The 26,145-nt window shown below is 44.8% G+C and overlaps 1 protein-coding gene and 1 long non-coding RNA gene across 3 annotated transcripts in view; both read left to right on the top strand.

Moving 5' to 3' along the window:
- Positions 1-1,978: 1,978 nt before the first annotated feature.
- Positions 1,979-4,157, top strand: LOC308596210. Its single transcript, XR_014012405.1, has 3 exons — positions 1,979-2,173; positions 3,018-3,224; positions 4,125-4,157. It is a non-coding gene; the product is annotated as an uncharacterized lncRNA (long non-coding RNA).
- An 18,513-nt stretch (positions 4,158-22,670) lies between these two features.
- TBXAS1 (thromboxane A synthase 1) overlaps positions 22,671-26,145 on the top strand; it is a 219,743-nt gene continuing 216,268 nt past the window's right edge. Inside the window, exon 1 of one of the 2 annotated variants that reach the window (XM_081212257.1) lies at positions 22,671-22,830. The gene's annotated coding sequence lies outside the window, so the exon portion shown is untranslated. The remainder of the gene's footprint in view (positions 22,831-26,145) is intronic. The other variant, XM_081212254.1, reaches the window with a different exon arrangement.

Consider the following 26,145-nt stretch of genomic DNA (forward strand, 5'->3'; position numbering starts at 1 on the left):
TGGGCAGTTTCCAACATATATAAAAACATAATAAAACATTAAACACTAAAAAAACTTCCCTATGCAGGGCTACCTTCAGATGTCTTCTAAAGTTTGTATAGTTACTTATCTCATTGACTTGGAGGACGCATAACTCCATAACCCTCCAACATTTCACCAATGAAAATAGGGACAAGCTACCATACCCTCCAACATTTCTTACATGAAAATAGGGACGTCCTAAGGGAAAACAGGACATTCCGGGATCAAATCAGAAATGCGGATAGCTTCTGTAAATCTGGGACTGTCCATGGAAAATAGGGATACTTGGAGCGTCTGCAAATGACTCCAGAATCTACTTCTTCAGTATCTTAAAGGTGTCCAGCAGAGAGATGGAGCTTACTTTTCACAGACTGTTCTTTAAAGTCGTTCTCAATAAAAACACAACAAAAGGCATCAGCATTAACGATCATTGGCATGGCTGCTTAAAACAGGACTGACAAACACACCGTTCAAAGGCTTTGCCAATAAGAGAGAAATGACCTCGGCATATGGCAGAAGTTCATCATAAAGGGGTCAAGGTGGGGCTGTCTCAAGAAAGAGACCCAGCACATCACTGGGGCTACGAAAAAGGCCCTCACTCTAGTCCCAGCTGAACAGACCGTTGGGATCAATATAAAAGGGACACCAACAATATTTTTTAACAAATAGGCAGGTTCATATGGTGGAAGGTCATATTTCAGTTATATCACTTTTCCACACCATGGAGGCCTTTAATGGTCATTATCAGCTCTTTGAATTAAGAACCTAAGAAGACCTTTGTTGGATGGGACCAAAGGCCCTCCTAGTCAGCATTCTGTTCTCGCAGTGGCCAAGGCCTTGTCATGAACTGGCAGGACGACAGGGAGGAGGAGGAGTAAGAAGAGAAACCGGGTTAGGGGTGTAGCCGGGACTGGGACACACTGGGGCAAGCAGGGGATGGGGAAGGGAGTACTCTTAGGGTGGCAGAGGATGGCGAGGGGATGGAGGTCAGTGCACAGGAATCAGAGCAGCAGGGCCAAAGCCAGAGGAGCCCCTGTCACCACAAACATGGCGGACTATGAGGCATAGGGAGCAGCGTGAGGGACACTCTAGGAGGCTGAGGCAGGCAAGGGCCCACAGCCCAGCTCCCTAGCTGGCCAGGTGAGGCTCCCAACTCTAGGAGGAGGCGTGTGATTCCTCAGCTGGAGTAGGCTCAGAACAGGTGAGGGTCACATGTGTCATCAAGCCCAGATGCTTCAAGCAGCATGCAAAGTACAAAAGGGAAGCAGAGCGGAGGTGCTATGTCTGCTCAACTGCCCATATTGAAGGACCTTAACTTGGATGCTTCTGGGCCTCTACAGGACTGTGCTTTGGGTTTGACCCTGGACTGCATTTCCTGACCTTTGGACTTTGCTTGTTTGGTTTGACCCCTGGACTTTGGACCTGTCAAACTGACTTGCTGCCAGGTAGGCCAGGGGTTCAAGACAGGCATCTAGGAAGCAGGACTTGAGTGCAATAGCCTTCTCCTCACCTGAGATTGCAAGCGACTGGTATTCAGAGGCATGCCACCTGTGGTACTGGAGGTAAAATATAGCAGTCTTGGCTAGCCATAGATAGTCTTACCCTCCATGATTTTTTTTCTAATCCTCTTTTGTGGCCACCACTATAGCCTGTGGTGGCAAATTCAGTGTCTGCCATGGAACTATGGCTGCAAGCAGTGGTAAACGAAAGAGTTTTGCCCTGTGTGAATATTGCCTGAAAGAAAACGACCTCGATGTTTCAGAGCTGTACCTGGCTAGAATTTACCCTCAAGAGTCTGAAAGCTGCTGCTGTTCTTTGCATGGAGGGGAGGCGCCGAGGTGGGTAGCGCTACCTGCCCATACTGTCTGTCGGCTTCCCACCTGCTCAATCTGTGCAGTATATTACAAAACCTCCCAGTACTTTCTCCTCCTGATCGAATTTTTCCTTGTCAAGCTGCCTCTGGAACGTCCTATGGCTGGAGAAGTGGGGAGTATGAAACACAACCATCCCTGACGGAGGCTGATTAAGATTCCATGATGAGAGTATCACATCGTGCTCCACTTTTCCTTCGTAGAAGCCACCGGAGTGATTTCTTGGAGGCTGTTATTGAAGGCAAAGAAAGAAGAAAGAAAGGGAGCTTCACTAGCTCAAGGTAATTTGCCTCATTTTGGCAGCAGATCTGCATGGCCGCCTATCAGAATTCATCCCACATTTAACTGCCTTTTCCAATAAGGAGCAGCATTATTTACAGTAATGAGACTACCGGGAGGGGCACAGAGAGAGGAAAAGGTTATATGGTTGTGTCCATTTGTTTTATGTCTCTCTGCTCGGCAACAGGCCCTTACTTCAAACAGTGCTTTGTTGTCAAAGGTGGGCATGCAAATTCTGCTCTCCCTTGTCCTATGGAAAGGCCTTATGTATGTTTGTGTCAAAGCAAAGCAAGCTGTAATGACTCAAGTTCATGCATTGTGGCCTAATTAAGTCAGCTCAGATCTATAAAGCTTTTAGCTGACCAGAAACTAGCTGTACTATGCGTTTTGAGTCCAGACACACAACATACATTAAAGCTTCACAATCTGCCGGGTCTAACTTTTAATCATTGGCCAAATGACGGTAAATGCAGCTTTAGGGAACACACTGCCAAGTGCGCCAACAGGATGGAGAAGGGAGTGTCAGCAGGGTGTGAAGAAGAAACTTTCCTGTGTGATAAGCAGGGTGGTCAGCATGAGTCCTACATTACAGTGGGGTTGTCCAGTCCAAATCTGGACGCTCTTGAAGGATTGTGCAGTCCAAGACCCATGTAAAGGTAAAAAAAAACCCACAAGAAGGGACAGCAGGGCCATTGAAGGTGTGACCATCAGCAGCAGAGAAGACTGAGCAGGCAGGTACACAAGTCACCCGGTAACAGTCTTTCCTCCCATATGGTAAGATGCATTCCTATTAAATAGTAGTAATTATTATGCCAATCTGTGCTGTCTTTTGCCCTCTTTTTTTAGAGATGCGCAAGTGACTAGTTTGTTGAGTTGCCAATTTGTTGAGTTGCCACCAAACTCTGCCTGCTTTCCTACTGATCGCCAGCATTGTTCTTGCATAACTTAGCAGTGCTCATTGTTGAATCTGGCTCCAACTACTGATGGCCTCTTTACCTTCTACCCTACCAGCCACTGCAGAGTAGGAAGCGGCCTGCATGCTGATAGCACTGTGTAAGTAAACACTACACCACCACCACTACTACTACTACTTCTTCTTCTTCTTCTTCTTCTTCTTCTTCTTCTTCTTCTTCTTCTTCTTCTTCTTCTTCTTCTTTGGCAATCACTCATATTGGAACAAGATTGTCTTCCACAAACATGGTCTTAATGGTGTGTCCATAAGTGACTGTGGAGGTCAATTCTGGATCCGCACATTGTTCCACAGTGGGGACATAGGTTTCCGGGCAGGAGTTGATCAAGATGTGGGTTTGCCAAACGTGCCTTCCTCTTGGCTCATTTTTCCCTTTCTGAGTTCATTTCTTCAAAGTCCATGACGCCTTTGGTAAAAGCTATTCTCCAATTAAAGTGCGCGCAGGCCAGTGTTTCCCAGTTTTCCATACTTATACTGCATTTTTTAATATTTGCCTTGAGACCGTCTTTAAACCTCTTTTGTTGTCTACCAGTATTTCGCTTTCCATTCTTAAGTTAGGAATAGAGTAGTTGTTTTGGAAGATGATAATCAGGCATCCGAACCACATGACCAATCCAACAAAATTGATGTTGAAGAATCATTTTGACACTGTCTTGCCTGGTGCCAGGCTTTTTTGCGCCCTAGACAAGCCTAACTACTTGCACTCCCGAACACCCTCCCCTGAAATTGCTAACTTTGATTTTCAAAAAAAGATGTAGGGGAAAAAAATGAAAAGCACAAAACTTGAAACTGCTAAAGTTACTTTAAATTGCAAGAATAAGCAATACAACATTTTTGATACCTTTCTCAAATACAAAATAAAATGTTCTAGCGCACAAATCATTTGGAATAATATTGTGAATTGTGATGTTAATATTTAAGTCTCTTAAAAGTTTCAATTTCAGGCGCACCAAATTGCAATTTTTGTGCCTTTTCCTTTGCAGATTTTGTCACCGATTCCTTCAGGTCAAGTGCTGATGTTTGGACATGTTCAGTTGAAATACTTGCCAAGCCAACTAGTGTCTTTTCTAACATTGTTGAGCGTATGTAAGTTTTACAAGTTTGAGCTATGAGAAACTGCATTCACCACTTGTCACTGACAAAGTGTAAGAAGGTTCCAGAGCAACAGAAACATTAGGCACATTATCCAGGAGTTTTTGTTGTAGTATGAAGAGAAGTACTCCTTGTGGCAGCGTAGACATTGGAAGTCTTCGAGCTACTGCTATAAGTTTACAGCACATATCTTCAGCATCAATGGCTGTGTTTAACATTGTGCATCAGTGATTCCCCCCCCCCCAAAAAAAAAATTCTGCAGGCCTTAAGTACATTTTCAGTAGACTTTTTGTTGATGCTGTATATATCATAGAAGAAGCCAGAAGGGAATTATATCGTTGTAGCTGTTGGAATCTTTCTCCAATAGATTGCATGGCCATGTGTAAGACAGCATAGAAGAAACCTCATTTGAATTTCTGCTTTGGATCTTGTGGTGCAAAGTAATTCTTGGTGACTTGTGATTGGTTTGTAGCTGAATTTAAATCAGCTTCCTTATTTTGTAGTAGCTTGCTGGCGAATTTGACTCCAAAAAGGATATTGTACCATGATGTAACAAGGGATACTACAAATTTGAACCAAGAAATTGTATCAGCAAACACCTTAGTTTCATTTCTGAAAGCATTTCCAGATAAACCTTTTAGGCTTACGTCTTCAAAGATCTATTAAAGCATTATATATACTACCACGATAGTATATCGGTTCTTTCAAAGCATCAGTCTGACAATGCCGTCTTGTTTCACTCAATGGCTTAACAGTTTTGCCTAAGTCTGATATATGGCTTGTTAGAATTTCCAACGCTGAGTCACTGCAGATAAATAATTATAGATCTGTTGAACCAAACTGAAGAAACTAGTGGCTTCCAGACAAGGCTTAGCAGCATCATTGACTTCAAAGTTCAGAGTGCATTGCAGGGCACAAAAAGTGTGTGGGTTTATATGCCTGAGACACTCTCATGTCTCATTTTCTTTGCCTTTGATGCTACTTTCATTATCATAACTTTGACCATTTCGTCAAGCTGTCCAATAAGAGATTCTGTCATAAAGATACCTGTAGACATCCTTTAGTGGAACAAATCCCAAGAAATGTTCTCTTATGATGGCTCATTATCTGATTATTTGATTACATCAACATTTGTCATTTGTTCAATATGATTAGCATCAGGTGTGCATTACAGAATAACTGAGTCGTATTTGGCTGAGTTTGAATGTGCTAAAATTTTCTGCTTTGTAGCACATGCTAGAAGCTGTATAAGTTCATTTTGGATATCTTTCCCTAGGTAGTAAAACATTGTTTCTTGAGCTCTAACTCAAATGTTCATTCATGATAGGATCAAAAAGGATGAGATACTCTATAAACTTTTTTAAAAAATTAAAAAATTCAATTGCTAGCACTGTGCAACTTTTCAGTTGTACCACAGAATGTCAAGTTTTGCATGCCAAGAACTTTGACGAAAGCAATCAAGCGTTCCAAGATTTGTTGCCAGTGTTGTCATCCTTGCCTAATTTTCTGCTGGTTATTATCAATTCTCTTCAGGTCTGATAGTTTTCTAAATGGTCAGTATTCCTCTCATGTGAAGACAGAATCGCTCCAACGTTTTCCCAGTCTTTTGAACCTGTTTCTTGTAGGGTTGATGCGCCAACAGACACTCCCCCCCCCCCACATCTTTTCAGGTTGAATATACCAACCATTGACGGCACAATTTTTCACCATTTTCTAGTCTTTTCTTGTAGTGCATAGGAGGAAATCTTCTGTGTTTTGAGTCTTTTGGAAAATAATGTGATACAACCCGTTGTGGTCTATGTTGTATGATAAGCTGTCACAAATTATCATGGCAATAGTTGAGCCAGTTAGCAAGGTCACAGTAATTCAAGGCAGGCACAATACCATCATCTTTGGCAGAGTTTTCAGTACTCTCTTTTCTTGACATCCTTTTCCTCTCCGCTATATGTTTTCCATAAATATCTCCAATTTGTGAAATTTCTGTCTTTGAGTTTATATAATATTTAGTAGGACCACCACTATGGTTTTCCCAGTAGTGATGTATGGAAGTGAAAGCTGGACCATAAAGGAGGCTGATCGCAGAAGAATTGATGCTTTTGAATTATGGTGCTGGAGGAGACTCTTGAGAGTCCCATGGACTGCAAGAAGATCAAACCTATCCATTCTTAAGGAAATAAGTCCTGAGTGCTCACTGGAAGGACAGATTGTGAAGCTGAGGCTCCAATACTTTGGCCACCTCATGAGAAGAGAAGACTCCCTGGAAAAGACCCTGATGTTGGGAAAGATGGAGGGCACAAGGAGAAGGGGATGACAGAGGACAAGATGGTTGGATAGTGTTCTCGAAGCTACCAGCATGAGTTTGACCAAACTGCGGGAGGCAGTGGAAGACAGAAGTGCCTGGCGTGCTCTGGTCCATGGGGTCACAAAGAGTCGGACACGACTAAACAACTAAACAACAACAAGGACCACCACATTCATAGTTTTGGAAGAGACTCCATGAATCATCTAATCTAACCTCCAGCAATGCAGGAATATGCACTCATACAGGGGATCAAACCTGTGACCTTGGCATTATCAGCACCACGCACAAGCTGAGCTAACTGGCAAGGCTCCCTCAGTGCTAGTTTCAACAATAGTATAGTCATTGTTGTGTATTGAGTCAAAGGATTTTATATCTGTATTATTATTGTCTGTATTTGCATTAGGGTAAAGTAACTGCCTTTTGGTTTCAAAGGGTACAGCTACTATTGGTTCATTTAAGCTGCTGTATTTGGATCCTCTGTCTTATTGGTTTCCTCCAAAAGGCAGGACTGTGATTGCCTGATATTGTTCCCTCCAAAATGTATCCTTTCTAGCTAGCCCCCTGTCCCTATAAATGTAGCTTTCCCCTCCTCAGTCTTGAGTCTTGTTTGCTTTAATAAAGAAGTGTTACTAGAGAACTGTCTCCAGCATATTATGTCAAGAGAGCTGAAATCACAAACCCCACGTCACAACAGTCATATTCTTATTCTTTAGTTGCTTTCTGTGTACAAAGGTATTGCAGGAAGAAGCCCTCTTGCTTTGCTTTCTCCTTAGTTTTTTATGCATTGCTGGAGTGTGCATAAGTGTGCCCTGCCCCATTCTGCCCCACTCCATCCTGCCCCCCATTCCACCCTCTTCTGGGTCCAAAAGGACCCACGCATTGGTGATCAATGGGACACGCTTAAAATGGTCGCTGCGTGGTCATTTCTTATCAGCCACAGCTCACTAGAAAATGGATTCATTTTCCTACTTAATATTAACATGTGACTGTAAGATTTAGAATTAAGTGCATTTTCACTTTGTGTGTGTATGTGTGTGTGTAGGCAGAAAGAGGAACTTTGATAAATGAGACTTGTTTCCGAGTAAACCTATTGTAGGATTCTGAGGGGTGTCTGGATGTTGCTGAATTTTTGCGGAGAATATACTGCTTTGTGGAACCACAGTATTAATCCCACTACTAGGGGATTGCAGAAGTACATGTCAGCAGAAAATAAGCCCTATAGTGCGGAAGCAACATTTGAAATAGAAACATATCTAACTGCACTCACTCTTTGGGGGGCGGGGGGAAGCCTTCTGGTCCAAAAACAAAACCAGAGCTCCTTGAACTTGCTAGGGTTTTAAAAGTTAAGCATTTTGATGTAATGTTTTAAATACGAAACATTTAAGCACACGTGGGCAAAACCAACTTTTAATTGTTTGAAACGTTTTAGATTTACAGAGTTTGCATGTGCAAAAAGAGACGGGAAGAGGCAAGTATCACAATCTGTTTTTAGCTCAGTTATGGTGAGAGGAACAATTCCTTTCTTTCTCTGGCAGCTCATAATCTCTTGATTTGCAGTTATGGATAGAAACTGATTATAGGCCTGCAAAGAAAATATAAATACAATCACATTAGGCAGGAACTAAAAATGCAAGTGAGAAAGTGCCCTGTAAACTCTGGGTGAGCTCCTTGCTTATCTTCTAAAGCTATTCCATCAGCCAGAAACTGTCAAACAAAGAGACGTCAAAACATTTCACTAAAAACTAATACTTGATGGTTATGTAAGGCCATTCAATTAAGCACATTATCAGAGCAATCCCATACTCAAATTACACCAGCTGAGGAACTATTGCAGAGACAGGAAACCCTTTTTGGCCAGAGGGCAGCATTCCCTGTTGCATAACCTTGCCCCCGCCCATGTAAATGGTGGGTGGGGTCAGAGGCAAAAGTGGGTGCAGCAATGGGTGCGACTCTTAGCTTTGAGCAGTGGGCTGCATTTCAGCCATGCAAAAGCTGGGCATCTATACCCTGTACACGCAGACACACACCAATCTCCATTAAGGCAAGCTACAAGATAATGCTTGCATTGTCTAACACCTTTTCACAGTAACAACTAGGCAAAAGCACCCAAGGAGGGGGCGAAACAGAGGGAGTGTGGTCTAGTCAGAGGGGTGTGTGACTACAGTATTTGGTGGACGTCCCACCATGTCACCAGTATGTGACACATGGTGCTCCCTTGATAGATGCTTCAGCCAAACAGCTAAAAGAGGTGAGTCATGGAAGGAAAGGATAATAAAAAAAAATGATGCTACGTCAAGTCTGAGTGTTATTCCACAGGACTTCATTGGTGTGCCTTAACAAAATAAGCCCACAGAGTCCAATAACGTCTTTGCTAATAGGAGTATTCTATATGCAAACAACCAGTGCTAGCATTAAGCCTTTCCAGAACAAAGTTACTCACCAAGGATACCATTGGCTTCTGTAATTTCCAGTGTCTGTCTTCTCAATGTTGAAGTGGAAAATGGTTTGTAGCTATTTGGATAAACAGCAAGAAAAACTATATCATTCCCTTAACACCTGTGTTATTTGACCATGCATGAGCCATCAAAGCATGAATCAAGATAGCCGTCCCCTTCTAGAAATGGACACATGAAAGAATTACTGAAATTAATAGATAATGGGTTGAAACACGCATAGCATATCTGCTAGGTGCTGCTGTTTGCTGTTGTTCGGTATTTATGTGCTGTAAACCACTTCAGGTATTTTGTTGTTGCTGCTGCTGCTGTGGAAAAGTGGTATATAAATTAAACAATAGTGATGATGCAGGTGCTCTTTGATCTTGTGAAATAGTCAGTCTGATCCAATTAGGGCTTTGACTGCAGTAGTAGAAGCCCTTTCTTGTACCACAACAACTGAAGAGGTTTTGGGTGCAGGACAGAGGTCATCAGCTGCTTCCATAATAACTCGGGCGTAATAACTCGGGCGTACTATGGACAGGAACAACTATTAAGAAAGCAGTGTAGCCTGGAAGCAATCGAAACGAAATAATACCACCAAGACAACTATCTGTAAACAAACAATAAGCGCCCATAAAAATGGCAAAAGTAGTTTCTTTCCCAAATAGGTTTTATCTTAAACAATTGCAAACGCAGTAAATAAAGAGTCCACTTGTGATAGGTATGTCGTCCTAGAGAGTCAGATACACAGGTGCAGGCTTCCTCATGAAGTACAGAGGTATATAAAGATTTAACATCCAGAGGCACGAGGAAAGAATCGGAAGGAATTACCACCGATTCAATTTGTGGAACAAAATCCATGGAGTCCCTAGTGTATTATGGAATCTTGGGTATGACAAAAACAAATCTAAAAATTTAGCCAAAGGTTCCAGAATGGAATTGCTACCGGAGACAAAAGGTCTTCCATGTGGGGAAAATTCTGCCTTATGAATCTTAGGTAAAATGTAGAAACAAGGTATTCTAGGAGATTGGTTAATCAAATAACCATCCTCTGTGGATGTAATGTAATTCAAAGCCAAACCTTCCTACACAACCTGTTTAATAAGTCTGGTGATCCTGTTAGTAGGGTCTCATGTAATGGGGGTAATATGTGTAATATGTGGTATCAGAAAGTTGTCCTTGTATTTCAAAATCGTAGTCTGTGATAATTAAAATTACAACAGCTCCTCCTTTATTGGCTGGTTTGATAACAATTGACTCATCCTGTGACAGATTCCTTAAGGCTGTTCTCTGTGCCCCATACATATTGTTGAAAATTCTGGCTGATTGGTCCTCTACTCAAGAAATCTCCCACAACACTGTGTTTCGGAAAGTCTGAATGGCAGGATCCAGTTAAGGTGGTATAAAATGTGGCTTGGGTCAAAAATGACTCACAATATGGGGAGACTTGTTGCCAAATTAAGCTTTAAGTTTTATTAAGTGTATAAGTTTATGCAGATCAATCAGTGTCTGAAAGCAGTCTAGTCTGAAAGCAGAGACAGCCTATGACTCCTCTCAGCTGCAGGTTACGCAGTCTGAGGGATATAAAGCAAACTGTTGTAGCCTATAGGTTATCCTGTATCATGTTCTGCATCAGGAAAGTTCTGACTGGTGACATATAGTATGAAATTCTGGCCTGAAATCCCTGCTGTTCCCTTCTCTGGCTGTACCCTACTAATGTGTATTATTTAACTACAATCTAAAGGTGGGACTCTCCTGACTATACTGCAATCTACTGAAGTTAAGTTGCTTGCTGTTCAAAGGTAAAGGGACCCCTGGCCATTAGGTCCAGTCGTGACCGACTCTGGGGTTGTGGTGCTCATCTCGCTTTATTGGCCGAGGGAGCTGGCCGAGGGAGCTTCCGGGTCATGTGGCTAGCATGACTCTGGCGAACCAGAGCAGCGCACGGAAACACCGTTTACCTTTCCACCGGAGCGGTACCTATTTATCTACATGCACTTTGACGTGATTTTGAACTGCTAGGTTGGCAGGAGCAGGGACCGAGCAATGGGAGCTCACCCCGTTGCGGGGATTTGAACTGCCGACCTTCTGATCAGCAAGTCCTAGGCTCTGTGGTTTAACCCACAGCGCCACCCACATCCCTCATTGCTGTTCAAAGGAGTAACCTTTTTGGCACCTGTTTTGTGGAGTTGGCTCGTTGTGGAGATCCGGCAAGCACAGGCCATGAGATGCTCTCTTAGACAATTATAAATACCTTTCCGTCCCAAAGCCAGGCGAGCTTACCTGACTTTGAGAAGATGCCCTCTTCGGCTGCGTGCCCCTGCCTCAGGCTGAAAAAGGTTCCCACCCCTGGAGTCATCACTTGACCTCTACTGTTCTCAATCTGATTCCTCCATCACCTGACGTCTGCACCTGAACCCATTATGCAGCCATTATCCTGCACTGACTGCGAGGTTTCCTAAAGAAGGCAGGGGGAAATGAAAACAGGGGCTCTTTAAAAAGAAAGCAGTACCATGGCATTCTTTCAGTGAAGGTCCTTTTGGAAAATTACAGAAGACAAGGGCAAACTTGGTGTCAAGGGTTGGCAAGTCGTCCCCCTTGTTGAGATTCCACTCCTCTTGTGGTCTGGTGACGCCAAACACACTTGTTCTTTTCACTGCAGGGCCCCATTCCATTCCTGTCTTCCCAGTGCCAGCCTGGGCTCTCAGGCTCAAAAGCGTTATTTATTGGGAAAGCGGGGAGGGGGGGCAACTCACAGACCCCCCAAGCCCCCTCCTCCCATCTAAAACCCCAGGCACCGTTGGAGGATCGTAAACACATGCTAAAGTTAGCTCAATCTGATAGCCACAAAGAGGAAAAGCATTTTCCTACTCCACCCACTGCTGCAGTTAACTACTTGTGCCCTTCACCCCGCTCCTTCCCATCAGGGGAGAGCCTGGGAAAAGTGACAAGGCAGTGCTGGAATTCTGCTGAAGCAGCTAACAAATGCTGCCACTGGGAGAGGAGGGGAGGTTTCGTAGGCTCCTCAGTGTAGTGGCTTTAAAAAACAAAAACACTCTTCTTGAAGCAGCTAAGCCCTTGATGTCTTTATTGGGGTTGCAAACTCTCTGGAGAAATTATTTCCAGAGGGATAAAAAGAACAATGAGTCCTTTAGCACCTCGAAAAGCAACACATCTACCGTGGTTTTGTGGGCTGGAGTCCATTTCATCAAATGTATGGGTAACACTAATCTATTAAAAGCTTACATCATACAAAATTTGCTAGTCTTTTAGGAGGCCACAAGACTCCCCCCCCCCCATGAGCAATTCATTGCTCTTCTTATTGTCCTGATCCTAAGTCAGGGATGTGGAACTTCAGGCCCAGCTGCTGAATGCGGCCCTCCAGGTCTTTCTCTCTGGCCCCCAGGCCTCTACCTAGGATATACCCATTTTCAGGACATGTCCTTCACTGACTCTGCTGAACAGCCTTCCAGCTTTCGCATGGCTGTAACATGTACTCTAACCATTATAATGCCTCTTGCTTGCCTGGAGATGACTGTGTAGAAACCTCTGTGGCTGGAATGTAGCCAACTGTACCAAGGTCATAGTCCTGTCCATTCTCTGCTCACCTTTGCCTCTGGCTCCACCAGCACCACTAGCAGGTGGGCCCTAGAAGGATGCTCATAAGGGAATGCAAACCTTAAGCCCAAAGACATTCCTCAGTCCTGCCTTAAGCAATAAATTTCTGCTCCTTATTTCCATCCCAATTCATAGATATTTATGTATTTCCTGCATTTATATCCCACTCTACTGCTAAGAAGTTCAAGGTGGCATACATGGTCCACACAGCAACCTTGTCAGGTAGTTTCCAGAGCAGTAGCTGTGTTAGTCTGTTGCAGCAAAACCAACAAAACAAATTGCTGCCTTAAAGACTGACAGAGTTTACTATAGCATAAGCTGTCAGATAGATAAGGCTGATGGACAGTGAATGTTCCAGGTCACTTACAGTGCAGCCCTATACAGTGGTACCTCGGGTTAAGTACTTAATTCGTTCCGGAGGTCCGTTCTTAACCTGAAACTGTTCTTAACCTGAAGCACCACTTTAGCTAATGGGGCCTCCTGCTGCTGCCGTGCCGCCGGAGCATGATTTCTGTTCTCATCCTGAAGCAAAGTTCTTAACCCAAGGTACTATTTCTGGGTAAGCGGAATCTGTAACCTGAAGCATATTTAACCTGAAGCATATGTAACCCGAGGTACCACTGTATATGGCTTCTTATACAGAAGACCCAGTAAATGGGGCTTACTCCTAGGAGATTTAAATAAGGGTCTCCCCATTCCTGTATCAAAGGGCATAGTATCTCAGTGGTTTCCACAGGTCACTGTATATCTCAAACCAATAAAGAACCTACTGTTTTGCTACCCTGGGGTTTCAATGTGTGGGATAACCAGCCCCATATAACCAACACACATAAGTCTAATTAATGCATGAAGGAGTTAATACCATAGAGTAAGCTGCCCTGCCAGGCTTAGCTATGTCTACTTCCCCTCACCTTGGGAGGCAATCAAGTCTTTGTTCTCCTCCAGTCTACCTGAGAAGCTCAGCATGTGAAGAGGCTTGAGCTGGTTGGGCCAGCTCAACTGCAGGACACTCTTGAGTTCCTACACCAATAATTTAGGAACTTTCATCACTTTGTAAGTAAGCTACGTTTTACTGCCTGTGTAAACTTTTCTGAATCACATGAATCTGACATTTGAAGAGTTTGTAACTAATCCATTTTTAACTTACCAAATGTGTGGTCTTTTCCTATGCAGGGTGAAGAGGGAAACTTTGGAAAGAAACCTTTTTAAGGGGACATTTTGAAATTCACTTTAAAAGGCACATTTTAAGGTTTTACAGCCTATATTTCCACACTTTACTTTGGTGCATATTTTCTGGTTAAAAATCTCTGCTGGGGTTCTTTCACACCAAAGTCTACTTGCCCCAGATTTGGATCTTGGCATCCAAGAATTCTTCTGTTAATATATTTGTTTGCACCAACATTATGCATCTTCCAAAAATGTAGCTATAGTCCTGTTAAAGATATTCCTTTCTAACCTTCTCCAGATCAATTTCTGATGGCTTCCTGCACATGAAGTTCAGAGATGGAAAATCCAATAACCAATTTATTAGCATCAGATTAAATGTGTTTCATTTATTCTGGCGTAGAAATTAACTTGCTCACACAGATAGGGACACATTTCAGCTCACAATAACAAGCAGTGACAAACTGTCAAGAGATCTTTGCAGGGCTTTGTGGATATCCTGAGAGCGAAAGACAGTGAGCAGACCCCATAGCAGCATCTGGGTCAGTGTAGGCAAGGTGGGGCCCCATAGGGCAGGTGCTGGTTGTTGCAACATACTTTCTCCCTACTTTTCCTTTTAAAATTTTTAGTTAGGTCATGGCTTGCCAGCCACATACATGGTTACAGATGCTTGTTTTATTATTTTTACTTTTTAGAATATATTATCTTTTTTCTGCTATGAAATGCTGCCTATTCTAAATATAAGGTGGGTTCTGCTGCCTGATGCTAAACACATCATCTTTTAGCAACACAGTCCCAATGGCACTATGATAGAATCAGATAATTATATAGTTGGAAGGGACCCTGAGGATCATCCTGTCCCTTTTGGAGTCTATGGTGTGTTAGGGGACGGCAGTTCGAAAGCACATCAAAGTGCAAGTAGATAAATAGGTACTGCTCTGGCGGGAAGGTAAATGGTGTTTCCGTGCACTGCTCTGGTTCGCCAGAAGCGGCTTAGTCATACTGGCCACATGACCCGGAAGCTGTACATTGGCTCCCTCAGGCAATAAAGCGAGATGCGCGCTGCAACCCTAGAGTCGGTCAGGGGTCCCTTTACTCTCTGGTGAGGGGACATGTCATACTCCTTCTGTGGGAGTTTGTCCATCTATGGTCCCCCCCTCTGCTCTCAGTTCTCACCCGTGGCTTCTAGAAACTCTCAGTGTGTGACAGCAGCCACACCCCAGGGAAACGGCTTTCACTGGCTGGCTAAACGAGGTGAGGGTGGTCAATGGGTTTCAAACCCTCAGTGAGTTAGGGACTTCCGCTGCATGCGAAGACAGACTCCGGCAGATTGAGCGGACAAGACCAAAAGGTTTCTCATCTTAAAAAGTTGTTGTCATTTTAGTGCTCATTTCTCTGCATCTTTGTTTATGCGATTTTGCTTAATAGACATTTAGTTGCAAGTAATTTCCCCTAATACAATGCTTTTTTCCCATGTTATTTTCACTGGTATTTGCATTTTTGTGTATACTGCCCCCTAATATATGCCTAATTTGTGTACATTCTTTGGTTGGAGAAGTTCATTTCAAAATGTGGAAGTGTGAATTTTGAAGGCGTTCACATTCTAATGCCAATCAAACAATTTCTCTCCCACACATCCTACCAAACCGCCTTCTTATTTGGTCAACCTTGCAAAAGCTTTTCCTCCTGCAATATGGGCACACATAAAGGTAAGGGGTAAAGGGACCCCTGACCATTAGGTCCAGTCGTGGCCGACTCTGGGGTTGCGGCACTCATCTCGCTTTATTGGCCGAGGGAGCCAGTGTACAGCTTCCGGGTCATGTGGCCAGTATGACTAAGCCCCTATGTGTGCCCCACATATGGGGACACATAGCTGTCCCCAAAAATGTAGATGAGGGTAGTCATTCTTAATTTGCTGGAAACATTCACAAAAGCGCCTTATTTGAGGAGCTCTCCTATTAATATTTCCCCTCTACAGCCCTGTTCTTTCGTTAGGGTTAAATAACATCTGCTGTCTGCACATAATCAAGATGAAAAGCTTTCATCACAATGTAAAAATATAAACCAATTCCAGTGTGTTATTTTAACGAGTCACTTGGAATTTGCGCACTCTCCCAACTCTCAGCCTTTGCATTTAAAGGCATCAACCCCTTATTAGTATTACTGCAAAACCTATTAACATTCTTCATTGGAAAATAAAGATCAGCGAGATCTTATGAACCACACACACACACACACACACACACACACACACACACACTTCTTGTTGCTAATCTTTGCTAGCGTTTCAGTTTCTCCATAAATCTGTGCAGGCAGACATTCAGTCCAGGCATGTCAAAGAAATTGTTCAACAAATAGTCGCAAGGATAGTTTAATATATACAGTGCTTTATTTCTGGGGGGACGCAGGGGGCACATACCCCTAAACATTTTGTGAATCTTTGTCCTTTTGTCCTTTTACTGTATTTATTTTCCCTGATTTGAACCATAAAGTAGTGGTTTTCTTGAGTCAAAATGAGAGTACCCCTAAACATTTTTTTAGGGGGAAAAAGCACTGAATATATATAATCACTCCCTGCACTGAGTTGTTTATAAAACGGTATCCTTTTCCTTTCACCAGAAGGGCACGCGTAAGCTGCAGTTCAAGAGGTATCGAGTGGGTGGTTCTCTTTCCTCCCCCCCCCATCCTCCATCCCGCTAGAGTACAACATAATTTACATTTGAGAAATAAATATTTAAATAGGAATACAACAGAAATTGAAACAAAGAATCTCTCTTTCACACGCTCATGAATCAATTAGTCTTCTGTGGTCCTATGCGTGCAGATGTCGCCTCAGTTCAAACCCTTTAATATTTTACTCCATTCCATGAGAAAACCTGCCGACGCTAGTTTTTTAATACCCCATAAAAAAAACAACCTATAAACAATGCCATCACTTATTGTCTACTCAGCAGCTGGGGTTGGGGGTAATGTCAGGATTTGCAGAGTATGGGGTGAGTTACAGGCTTTTTCTTAGCTGTTATTCCAGTAATCTGCTAAAACTCTACGTGCATTCATTTTGCAGGCACTTCCTGTTGGTTGTTTCATAGATCTTATGTTTAAGGTTCCCTGCCTTGCCACCCGCATGAACCAATATGATATCCGATTTTTCAAATAAAAATGAATAAAAGGACACCCGAGAAACAGCTAAATCAATATGCAAGGATGGTTAGCTGTGTTTTGTCCACAGACGCATGGACTATTGTGAAGCAAATGAGAGACACTAGTGCAATTTTCCATTTCCATTTCAAAAGCCCTCATTCACCTTAACCAGGCCATAACATAGGGCAAGACCTTAACTTGAAAATGGTTGCAATCAGAATGGGTAAAACACAAAACAGCTGCTTTTATTTATTCATTTAATTTTAAAGCAGGGAGAGGGGAGGGAAGAGAAAGAACTATAATTCCCACCATTAGTGAGTTCATCATAGTACTAAGATTTGTGGTAACAATACACATTTATGGGACAGGAAACAAGCTGCAGCGGATCCAGTTGTTTGTATAAAGGGGTTCCCACCCAAAAGTCATGGGGACAAAGTATGAATATCAAAATAACCATTAATGTGTGCTCCTATATGATGAGCAGCAGGGGGCCAGGTTGGGGAGACATGTTAATTTCACTCTGGGACTGTGTGGAAATTAAAATGGTGTAGAATCTTAAAAGGCGAACAAACTGATTATGCCGTAAGCTTTTTTTGGGACTCGAAGTCACTTCCTCAGACGCACAAAGTGAGATCTTAGTTAGCAGCTGTATAAAAGAGAAAATGGTGAGGTAGGAGTTGAATGGCAATGAGATGTAAGCATTAGTCAGTGATAACTGGAGGTTAAATATATGTGTAATAATGCACTCTGTGTGAGGCTGTCTTTGAAGGTAACTCGGAAACTACAACTAATACAGAATGCGGCAGCTATACCAGTCCTTAAAGACCTACGTTGGCTCCCAGTATGTTTCTGAGCACAATTCAAAGTGCTGGTGCTGACCTTAAAAGCCCTAAACGGCCTCAACGCAGTATACTTGAAGGAGCGTCTTCACCCCCATCGTTCACTGAGGTCCAGCGCCGAGGGTCTTCTGGTGGTCCCCTCACTGCGAGAAGTGAGATTACAGGCAACCAGGCAGAGGGCCTTCTTGGTATTGGCACCCTCTCTGTGGAACACCCTCCCATCAGATGTCAAGGAGATGAGTATAACCTTTAGGAGGCATCTGAAGGCAGCCCTGTATAGGGAAGCTTTTAAAGGTTTAACTTTAATGTTTTACTATGTTTTTATATTGTGCTGGAAGCTGGGACAACCCAGTCAGATGGGTGGGATACAAATAATAAATAACAAGCACCCCTTTCATCTTTTACAGTAGTAAATCAGTGATCATTGCTGAGATGACTGTAATAACACCACTGTTGGGGGCAGGGGACCTTTAAATACAATCACAGGTAGCACTGACATCCTTGCATCGATAAGCTGGTTAGCACAAACATAAAGGCCCTGCCTTCGGGCTTACAATCTCTAAAGACAGGACACACACACACAAAGAAAATGGATGGGGAGGGAGGAGAAAACGAGCAAACTTAGGCATATATTAACATAAAACATTTTTTAAACTTATGCCAACCAACGTTTATGGGAAGCCTGACATCCAAGACAATATTAGTAAAAACACTGGAACAATTTATTTGTGAAGAGGCTCAAATCCCGCTTAATCAATACATTGTGTACCATGCAGCAGCAACCTTTTTCACGGGACTTGTAATTCTGGAGGTCCATTTAGAGTGTTATTCTTATTGATGCTACTTCGGGAGAAATTTAACATTGTGGCTGCAGATCCAGCTTTCCGGCACATTCTGGGAACTGCCTGAGGTTGCCATGTGCTGCTGCTGGACCTGGCTTTGGTAAATATCTGGTAGGCCTTGAGAACAGCTTTGTGTAGTAACTCATTATTCTCCTGAGTACATATAAAGGAGCAATATATTAATCACAAAATTCAGATTAAAGAGAGAGGGAGGGGCATTAACCACCAGTATTAAATAACTGGAAGACGAAATATCTAATTATGCAGTTATGTCTAAATTGACTGATTATACTAGCACAGAAGACGGGAAACAAAACCAAACTACATTCCTATTTGGATGGAAACCTTACCTTGAGTATTGGCAGAATAAGGTGTCAGGCTCTAATGAAAAGCAGAGCAACCCTATGTTGGATGGGGGGGGAGAGTTTGGGGCACTGCCTTGCGTTGGCCAGGCAGGAGATGAGGGGCCAACATCTGGCATGAGGGAGGAAGGCACAGTATACAGAGTTGGACCATTGATCCACCAAGCGGTGGATGGCGGTGAAGGCTGCTAAGAAGTCATACTTCTCGGCCTCCATTGCATCCGCTAGCTCTCGCCCAGCGCAATTATTTAGTATAATCAGGTCTTTAACGTCCCTTGAGGGACAGCCAAATTTAAATAACAAATTGACACACGGCTGTGAGGCATTTGCGAGCTTTTTTGCGGAGAAGGTCTTGTCGCTCCGCCATGACCTCCCTGCCAATTTGGATACAATAAAGGAACTGGAGGCCCCTCGACTGTCCTCGGGTCCAGTATTGGACCACTTCGACCAGATATCCCCAGCCAATGTGGACAGACTCCTCCGAGCTGGAAAGCCCACCACCTGTCCTCTCGACCCGTGCCCGTCTTGGCTGATTAGAGCGTGTCCAGACGAGGTGCGGGCCCTCCTGGGGGATATCATCAATTTGTCCCTTGGCACGGGGACATTCCCAGGGGAACTGAAGGAGGCAGTGGTGTGCCCGCTCTTAAAGAAAACATCATTAGATCCTTTAGATCTATCCAATTACCGCCCGGTTTCGAATCTTCCGTTCCTGGGTAAGGTGATTGAGAGAGCGGTTGCTGAACAGCTTGGTGGGTTTCTGGATGAAACATCGGCTCTGGATCCATTCCAGTCCGGCTTCCGCGCTGGTCATGGGACCGAGACAGCTCTGGTCGCCCTAACAGATGACCTTCGTAGACAGCTGGATCGAGGCGGGTCGGGGCTGCTGATTCTTCTAGATCTATCAGCAGCTTTCGACATGGTCGATCACGAACTTCTGGACCACCGCCTTGCCGACGTGGGGATCCAGGGCACAGTCCTTCAATGGCTGCGCTCGTTTCTCTCTGGTCGGGGACAGAGGGTGGCGCTTGGGGGGGAATTGTCATCGCGCCACGCCTTGGTGTGTGGAGTACCTCAGGGTGCGATACTCTCCCCGATGCTTTTCAACATCTTTATGCGCCCCCTCGCCCAGCTTGTTCGGAGTTTTGGGCTGGGTTGTCATCAGTATGCCGATGACACCCAACTCTATCTGCTGATGGATGGCCATCCTGACTCGGCCCCAGACACACTGACCAGATGTTTGGAAGCTGTGGCTGGATGGTTACGTGGGAGCCGGTTGAAGCTAAATCCTTCGAAGACAGAGGTCCTGTGGCTGGGACGGGGCGATATGGGATTGGGGGGGCAACTCCCATCTCTTGCGGGGGCGCAATTAGTGCCAGCACCGTCCGTTAAGAGTTTGGGTGTAATCTTCGACACCTCTCTTTCCATGGAGGCGCAGATTGCAGCTATAACAAAGGCGGCATTTTTCCATCTCCGCCAAGCTAAGCAGTTGGCTCCTTACCTCTCTCGCCCTGACCTAGCCACTGTGATCCACGCGACGGTCACCTCCAGACTGGATTATTGTAACTCGCTCTACGTGGGGCTGCCCTTGAGACTGACCCAGAAACTCCAGCGGGTGCAGAACGCTGCAGCGAGACTCCTTACGAGGTCTTCGCTGCGAGATCACATTCACCCGGTGCTATACCAGCTGCACTGGCTCCCGGTGGAGTACAGGATCAGGTTTAAGGTGCTGGTTTTAACCTTTAAAGCCCTATATGGCCTAGGACCCTCGTACCTACGGGACCGCCTCTCCTGGTATGCCCCACAGAGAAACCTACGGTCTTCAAATAAAAACATCTTGAAGGTCCCAGGCCTCAGAGAGGTTAGGCTGGCCTCAACTAGAGCCAGGGCTTTTTCGGCTGTGGCTCCGATCTGGTGGAACGCTCTGTCACAAGAGACCAGGGCCTTGCGGGACTTGACATCTTTCCGCAGGGCCTGCAAGACAGAGCTGTTCCACCAGGCCTTTGGCCAGGGCACAGCCTGACTCCCTCCCTCGGCAATCTTCGCAGAGCTCTGGCCCAATGGTTGCCAGTGGCTTGAATTAATTAATTTTTATAATGAATGATTTTAGAATGTTGTTTATGTTGTACTTTTGTACTGTTTTATTGCTGTTAGCCGCCCTGAGCCCGGCTTCGGCTGGGGAGGGCGGGATATAAATAAAATTTATTATTATTATTATCATAAGCTCTGTATTGCTTACACTGACTGGCAGCATCACTCATTTATTTTTTTGGACAGGGTCTTTCAGGGTCTCTCATCTACCTGGAGATGCTGGGGATGGACTCGGGACCTTTTGCAGGAAAAGCGTGGGCTCTGCCGCTGAGCTACAGTTCTTGTCTTTCTCTGTTTTTTAAAAAGCCTGCCAACACTGGGAATTAAACAGCTAGGTCCAACGTGGTGGAGTTGAGAGGTCTGGTCCTGGGGCATCCTGGAAGAGCAGAGGGGCTTGGGATACAAGGGATCCTAGGGCACCTTTAAGGGACACGGGTGGCATTGTGGGTTAAACCACAGAGTCTCGGCGGTTCGAATCCCCGCAACGGGGTGAGCTCCCATTGCTCGGTCCCTGCTCCTGCCAACCTAGCAGTTCGAAAGCACGTCAAAGTGCAAGGAGATACCTCCGGCGGGAAGGTAAACGGCGATTCCGTGCGCTGCTCTGGTTCGCCAGAAGCGGCTTAGTCATGCTGGCCACATGACCCGGAAGCTGTATGCCGGCTCCCTCTGCCAATAAAGTGAGATGAGTGCCGCAACCCGAGAGTCGGTCACGACTGGACCTAATGGTCAGGGTGTCCCTTTACCTTTTAGGGCACCTTTGCCCCATTTCAGCATCCCCCCTTCTTTGCCCCATTTCAGGATCCAGTACAAGCTACTGCTGGTGCAGATGCTGCCCATGGTAGATCCATCCATGCCTGTAAATTCTTCAATAGGCACGGTCAGGGATTTTGTGGTGTACATATCCCCCTACTCCAAATCAAGTTCCTTTCCACTAGTGGAGGGGAACCTGTGCCCCATCCTAACCCCTTCCAGCTAGCAGATCTGGGGGTGAGGATGCACTCACAACTTGTTTTCATTCTTATATTAGAAAAGCATTTCTTTCTTTTCTGATTTAAGACCTCCGGGAGACCAAGGTTCAAATCCCCACTCAGCTACAAAGCTCACTGGGTGACTGTGGGCCAGCCACTGTTTCTCAACCTAGCCTACACCACAGGGTTGTTGTGCGGGTTAAATAAGGGAAGAAGAGAACCATCTCAGCCGCCTTGAGCTCCTTGGAGGAAATGATATAAATGGGTAAACTAAAATAGTTAAAATTAGTTTCACAACAATAAAACACAAATTAAAAATAAATATTTTTTTTTTTTAAAATGTAGAAAGGTCCTGAAAGTGAATTGCGCCATCGCCAAAGCAGAGTATCGCAAAGATAAGCCAGTCTTTATAAAACGCCAAAACTATGGAGATATCTTTTCTTACTGTAAAAGAACACGTGAAACAGACCGACAATCTCCCTTATTCATGCAAGGATGGATTTTTGCATTTACATTTCTCCCCACCCACCCGCCTAGCAAAAGTCCTCTAGGCACAGCGGCGTAGAAAATAGAACTACAGCTCCCACAATCCATTGTGCCCTGTGGTGGCGGAAGAACAGAATGCTGGGAATAGTAGTTCTAGCGTTTCCTTGCTCCTGGCTTCTTCAAGTTAGGATTTCGAAACACCTGTACCTCATCTGAGGAAGTCCACCCCCCCAAAATAAATACCAGCCCATAGCCTTCGCCCCGCCTTCAAAGCATGCAACTAATGCATTTCCTACTTGAGAGTCAGCCAGCCAGAAGAAACTTGTGGGCAAAGCATGTTCCAACTGTAAAGGTAAGGAGCTTTTAGTGTTTCTGTTGAATGAATCATGCATTGGAGAGAGAGAGGCTGTTGCCTTAGAACCTGAGCTCATTCAATTGGTAATAAAGTTAATGATATTTTAAGGGAGCGGGGTGGTTGAATGCCTGTTTTCTTATATAAACACGTGGAAGAGGTTCTCCAGAGATTCAGCATTCCTAGGAACTGGGGAAGTATCTGTGTTCTCCCCGCAATTTCTAAATGAATCAAGAAACCTCATTTGCGATTGCAGCCTTTTGACCTCGAGAATGAATGAAGCTGACTTCTGGCTGCAGCTGCACGGTATAGTTTTTGTTATGCCTCTAAAATTGCTTTTGCTCCCCTTGCGGTTCATTTGCTGGGCTTCCAAATGAGGAAACTGACGGCACGTGTGTGGTACCTGTGTTCCTTCCTAGCTTGCTGATGTATTAGTGTCGTTTTAAGAGCAGCATAATGGGAGGTATTTGGAAAAGGGGCTGAGAAAGGTGCTGTGCCATTTTCTGTTCCACGGGGTTTAATGTGACCCTGTGCACACACACCCTGGTTTTTTTTGGGGGGGGAGGGGGGCTTCTCAAGTTAATTATGGGAGCAGTGCGAAATCTTTTCCAGTCCACCTTCTGAGGGTGGGGTGGGGGTACATGCCAGTGGTGAGCAGGGTTAAAGGCAAAAGTAGCTAGGGTAATAAATTTTAATTTTTGTCTTTGTACTGTAGGCTAGTTTCTACATGTTTGCACATCCTGTCCTGCATCCTGGTAAGCAAAAAGCGCTATTAGTTTGTGGCAACATTCCAACCAGGCAAAAATACTTGAGCTGGGCTTGTGAGGGGTGTGGTCTGGGGGGAGGCTGTGGGCCTGAAAGAGCAGCCTTTGAGGGTTGAACTAGGACCTCAATACCTGGGTCCAAGTCTTCACTCATCCATGCATTATAGGAAGGGCAACCTTGGGAGAAGGGCAATCTCAGGTCTCAGACAAGATGACAACGCAATTTCTATGGAATTGCGTCAGGCAAAAATATTAATGCTCTTGTTTTCTGGAGGAGTGGTGTTGGCACAAGGATGAGCTCGTGCCAAGCAGCGCTCAGCTTTTCTCAGGCCATCTTTGGCGCTGTGGTGGCTTCCATGCCGGGGTGATAACAAGAGAAGAGCAGCTCACAGGGGTGAGCTGGTGGTCATGAGGTTAAAGCTCTGCTTGCAGGGAAGCTGAAACCGGAAGTTCAGAAGGTCTGCTTCTGGCCTTCAGTTCCTCCTCTGCTTGCATCTCAAGTTACCTTTCAGCAGAAAGCGGTCCCCTCTCCCCCCGGAAGACTGCAAATGTGGCCAGGCCAGCCTCTGCTTGCTGAAATGGAAGAGTCTTTGCTCACTTGTAGAGGTTGTGCTTTGCATCTCCAGGCAGAGTTAGGAAAGATCCCTATCTGAAACCTTGGAGACCCATGGCCAATCAGTGTAAACAATACTGAGCTTAGATGAACCACCAAGGCAGCTCTCTGTTACCTGCATGGGCTGATGGAGGATCAGATAGGCTATGACGTGTCATGGATCTCAACTCTTTTGCACTTCCTCCAGGATCAAAAAAATTAGCTGCCCGCACAGGCCTGTCTGAGACCAGCTGATCATTTGGGTTTGTGTCACAGGTATGTTTCCAAACCAAACACACAAATGGAAGGAAGCCAAGAAGCTGCCTTAGTCCAAACGGAGCCATTTGTCAGTTCAGTATTGCCTCAGTTTGACTGGCAGCCTCTTTTCAGGATTTCTGGCAGGAGCATTTGTTAGCAAATTCACTTGAGTGATGCACTGAATTCACATTGCTTTAGAGCAGGGTTCCCCAGGCTTAGAGGGTCTGCGGCTGGTTTTGGACCACAACTGCCATCCTCCCTAGCTAGCATGACCAGTGGTCAGGGATGATGAGAACTGTAGTCCAAAACCAGATGGAGATCCAAGTTTGGGAAACCCTGCTTTAGAGCATCTTTCCTAGCAGAATGGCCTCCACATGTTTTGGACTAGGACTCCCATCAGTCTCAAGCAACAAGGCTGTGCCGCCTGGGGCTCATGGGAGTTCTAAACACTAGGTTGGGGAAGGTTGTTTTGCAGTAAGGCTGACTCTGGCCAGTTGACCTACAAGACACAAGTGCTGAGTTTAATACATAAATGAGGAAAAGTACCAGCTGCAGCAACATAGCAAGCATTGTCTTGAGGTCAGAGAGCGAGACACGTTTTTAACCGATGACAGAGAATAATGTGGGATCACTTTTGCTTGTTTGGCAGAAAGCAATCTATGAGATCTGAAACCAAAGCAGCAATGCTTAAAAGAATTGGTGTGGTTCTTATGTTAAAAAATGTGTCTACTAGATTTGACTGCTCTGATAACTTAATTGTTATTGGTATTAACATGCCAGAGGGCCATAAAATAATATTTGTGTGAGAAGTTGGCAAAACCGGCCTAAAGTGCCTCAGATATCCTAAAGTATTGGTGCTTAAGGTGGCAGCAGCAGTAGCATAATAAAAATAGAAATACAGTGGTGCCCCGCAAGACGAATGCCTTGCAAGACGGAAAACCCGCTAGACGAAAGGGTTTTCCGTTTTGGAGGTGCTTCGCAAAACGAGTTCCTGCGGGTTTTTTTCCTTCCCCCCTTTTTCCCAAGCCGCTAATCCGTTTATCAGCTGATCCTAAGCCGCTAAGCCGCTTAACAGCTGATCCGCTAAGCCACTTATCAGCTGATCCGCTAAGCCGCTAAACCGCTAAGCCGCTAATGGGCTTGCTTCGCAAGACGAAAAAACCGCAAAACGAAGAGACTCGCGGAACGGATTCTTTTCGTCTTGCGAGGCACCACTGTAGTAGAATCACAGAACTGTAGAGTTGGGAGGGAAAACCAAGGGTCATCTAGTCGAACCCCACCCCCCACCCTGCAATGCAGGAATTACAGTCATACCTTGGGTTACAGCTGCTTCAGGTTGCATTTTTTTCAGGTTGCGGACTGCCGAAACCCGGAAGTACCGGAATGGGTTACTTCCGGGTTTCGGCGGTCGCACATGTGCACAAGCGCCAAATCTCAACCTGCGCGTGCGCAGACACGGGTTGTGAACGTGCATCCCACACAGATCACATTTGCAACATGAGCGTCCACTGGACAGCTAAATAATATGTGAAACATTAGCATTTTCAAACATATAGATATGCTAGTTTGATCCATGTGCGAAAGAAAGAACGAACAGAAAAGAAAAAGGCATACATTGGATGCTAGGCCATTTCTTTGCTGAAAGGAGTCCTGTTAAATACCCCCATTTATACACACAACCTACCTGTGCACCCAGCGTGT

This window comes from Podarcis bocagei (assembly GCF_964188305.1).
Source record: "Podarcis bocagei genome assembly, chromosome: 10".
Lineage (NCBI taxonomy): Eukaryota > Metazoa > Chordata > Lepidosauria > Squamata > Lacertidae > Podarcis > Podarcis bocagei.